This window comes from Pygoscelis adeliae, unplaced genomic scaffold (assembly GCF_000699105.1).
Source record: "Pygoscelis adeliae isolate BGI_AS28 unplaced genomic scaffold, ASM69910v1 Scaffold45, whole genome shotgun sequence".
NCBI lineage: Eukaryota > Metazoa > Chordata > Aves > Sphenisciformes > Spheniscidae > Pygoscelis > Pygoscelis adeliae.
The window spans coordinates 7,640,839-7,644,467 of NW_008825114.1; positions in this window are offsets into that span (position 1 = coordinate 7,640,839).

Here is a 3,629-nt window from a genome sequence, read left to right on the forward strand (position 1 = left end):
ACAGCACCTGCATGACATCAGCGAGTTTGCTAATGAGCAAAACAGGACAGTTTATATGCACAGTATGTTAATCAGCGCAAGTGTTATTATCCACCCCTGCGGTGCTTTCCCTTGAGCTTCACTCCCAAGCAGGGCTTCACTGTGTAGGGTCTCTGTTTGATTAGTGTTGGTGTCCCGGGGCTCCCACCATGGTAATGCTATGCTTTCTGTAAAGCCAAACCTTTCACTTGCTGAGTGCTGTGCCTCGTCCCTAAGGGATCTTTGCTTTTCACTTGTAACACCATGGTCTTCACCAGGGGCTGCAGGGGAATCTCTGCTCCAGTGCCTGGAGCACCTCCTCCCCCCTGCTTCTTCTTCACTGACCTTGATGTCTGCAGGGCTGCTTCACGTTTTCTCACTCCTCCAGCTGTTGTTGCACAGCAGTTTTTTCCCCTTAAATACATTATCACAGAGGCTCTACCACGGTAGCTGATGGGCTCAGCCTTGGCCAATGGCAGGTCCATCTTTGGAGCCGGTGGAACTGGCTCTGTCCGACATGGGGAAAGCGTATGGCATTTTCTCACAGAAGCCATCCCTGTAGCACACCTCCCGACTGCCAAAACCTTGCTATGTAAACCCAATACAATGGTGAAAGGAAGAAATTTTTTGTTGCTGCCTTTCCCATCCCTGCATGGAACTTGTAGGGTTGTGGTGTCCCTTTGGTAAACTTTTGAAGCGTTTTCTTAGATGGAGACATGCATGAATACAACTTCAAATGGTATGTTGGTTCCAGAGGAACACAAGGGATTCTTTTATGAATTAAGAAGGGCAGGAAATGAAGGGTTAAGACTTAATGGGCTCCTGTCACGAGGAGGAAGAATTTCAGTACTGGCAGTCCCTGAGTGATGTTATTCAGCAAGCTTAGCCGTGATTCAGGGGAGGGAATGAACAATGAAATCACCCAAGTTTGCAGATGATAACGAGCTTTCTCAAGTAGTCCAACATTGGTCCGGTGGCAAGGAGCTCAGTTTTGTGAGATCCTTCCATCGGCAAAAGGGGTAGATGAGCTCCAGTTTAGTTTTACGCACTTGTGGTGTAAACCATTCATCAAAATATACATGGTACTGAACTTCTAGTTCAGCAACTTGTAGTTAAAACTTGGGGCAGAGATCTTTGACAATTCTTCTAAAACCATCACCACAGTGTGGAGCTGCATCAAAATATTAGGTAGGCATCCTATGGAAGGGTATTGCGATCAAGACAGGTAGTGCTACTTTGGTCCTATGTATAACCAGTGGACCCACATTTTCAGTATTGGGCAGTTCCAGCTTCTACATCTGGAGGGAGTCCATAGTGGAGTTAAAAGAAGACCAACTAATGTGATCAATGGAATGGAGCAGCCGCTTTGTGAGGAGAAACTAAAAATGCTGGGACTCTTCATTCTGGAGAGGAGAAGACTGAGGGGAAGAAAGGTCAAGGTTTACAAAATCTTGAAAGTTGTGAGCCAAGTGGATGCAGAACTAGTATTCACCAAATTGTACAAATACTAGTTTAGGGGGCACTCCTCCTTCACTTAGAGCAGATTGACCAATTATATTAAGGTGATATTTCACATAGATGAAGGTGGTATTTCACACAGTAGATAGTGAGCTTCTGAGATATATTGCCATAGGAGGCAGACAGTACCAGCAGGTTCAAAAGGGATTGGGAAGATTCATTGACACCATGGCCATAAAAAGTAGTAAAAGCAGCAGGCAGGGCTATACCACGGATGGCCTGTAGAAACTGGCCAGGCTCACCTGTGGTGCCTAAATTGGGTGTCTTCTCGCCAGTTGCTACAGCAACTCACCTTAGTGGGAAAAGACAATAACCTCTTCTGACTCTCTTTGGGAGGTAAAGTATTTCAGGTGCCTTTATAAAAGCTTACAGAATTCCCCTGCAACGTTGGTATGTTGGTAGAATGCTTTTGCTTTGAAGGTGGTACAGCCCCTGACAGGAAAAATCTAGTTTGCCCCTGGCAGATGCCTTTTGACTGCCAGGGCTGTGCTAGCTGTAAAGTGGTCGGGGAGAGCTGCAGGACAGGAGCCTGCGGTTCTTTTTGTGAAGAAAGGATGCTTTTTTGGAAGCGCTGTCACATTCTGCTGGCTGCAATTTCAGGCTGTCGTAGCTGAAGGAATCCTTGCCAAGTGTCTTGCATATGTTTAGAAACACGGTGATGATAGAAGTGGTGTTGTTCTACAGAAGGCTAATGGATAATATATAAGAAGCACAGAAATGCAACTACAGGATTAGCTAGACGTCAAGAAGGTGATTTCTTAGTCTTCAAGATGTCAAAATAATGGAAAGAACATGACAATGTAGTAAGTAGTCATGAACACTGATGTAGCAGGAACAAACTTTTTACCTCACAGAGCTGTTGCTCCCTCTCTAACCTTCAAAGTTAAGTCTAAAAGCTGAATTTCTGTTTATGCTGTGTGTCATTGATTCAGATGTTGGTTTTGTCACATACACAGTGTTTCTTACTTTAGGAAACCACTTAACGTGCCCTTGGGAACAATGATTCTTTTGTCCATCCGACTGGGAATAATGACTGTGCTTTCTCTCTGGCACTGCCACCTAACACCTTTATAGTCATAGAATCATAGAATCATAGAATCATTAAGGTTGGAAGAGACCTCCAAGATCATCGAGTCCAACCATCAACCCAACAACACCATGCCCACTAAACCATGTCCCTAAGCGCCTCATCTACCCGTCTTTTAAATACTTCCAGGGATGGGGACTCAACCACTTCCCTGGGCAGCCTGTTCCAACAGAAGGCTAATGGATAATATATAAGAAGCACAGAAATGCAACTACAGGATTAGCTAGACGTCAAGAAGGTGATTTCTTAGTCTTCAAGATGTCAAAATAATGGAAAGAACATGACAATGTAGTAAGTAGTCATGAACGCTGATGTAGCAGGAACAAACTTTTTACCTCACAGAGCTGTTGCTCCCTCTCTAACCTTCAAAGTTAAGTCTAAAAGCTGAATTTCTGTTTATGCTGTGTGTCATTGATTCAGATGTTGGTTTTGTCACATACACAGTGTTTCTTACTTTAGGAAACCACTTAACGTGCCCTTGGGAACAATGATTCTTTTGTCCATCCGACTGGGAATAATGACTGTGCTTTCTCTCTGGCACTGCCACCGAACACCTTTATAGTCAAAACTGTCCAGTCAGTTAATGTGGTTGCAAGAGAGTAAAAGTAGCGTGAGAGCGAGGAAAACTGGAAAAAATTAAGAGTAAAACGAGAGTGTTTCTGTTAGGAGGCTGTTGCTCCTATTTCCACAGAGAGAAGGCTGGTGTGCCAAAAAACTTCTCTCTCCTGTTCTGCTGTTACGTTATGTGGTTTATTAAAAGACTACCACTTCCTGCACGTCTTTAGACAGAGGAGTGTTGTAGGACAGGGCTTTTCAGGTTCTCAGACCGAGAAGGGGATGGGCCCTTACAAAGGAGGCCCTCTGCTGAGAGCTGCCTCTTCTCAAAGCCGCTGGAAAGGAGCATGGTGGCTTGCCGCAGGACACACAGCGGCTGTCAGCACCCAGCCAAACAAGTTTTGTCAGGTGGAGGAAGATCTGCTCAATTGTCCTCAGGGTGACAGTGTGT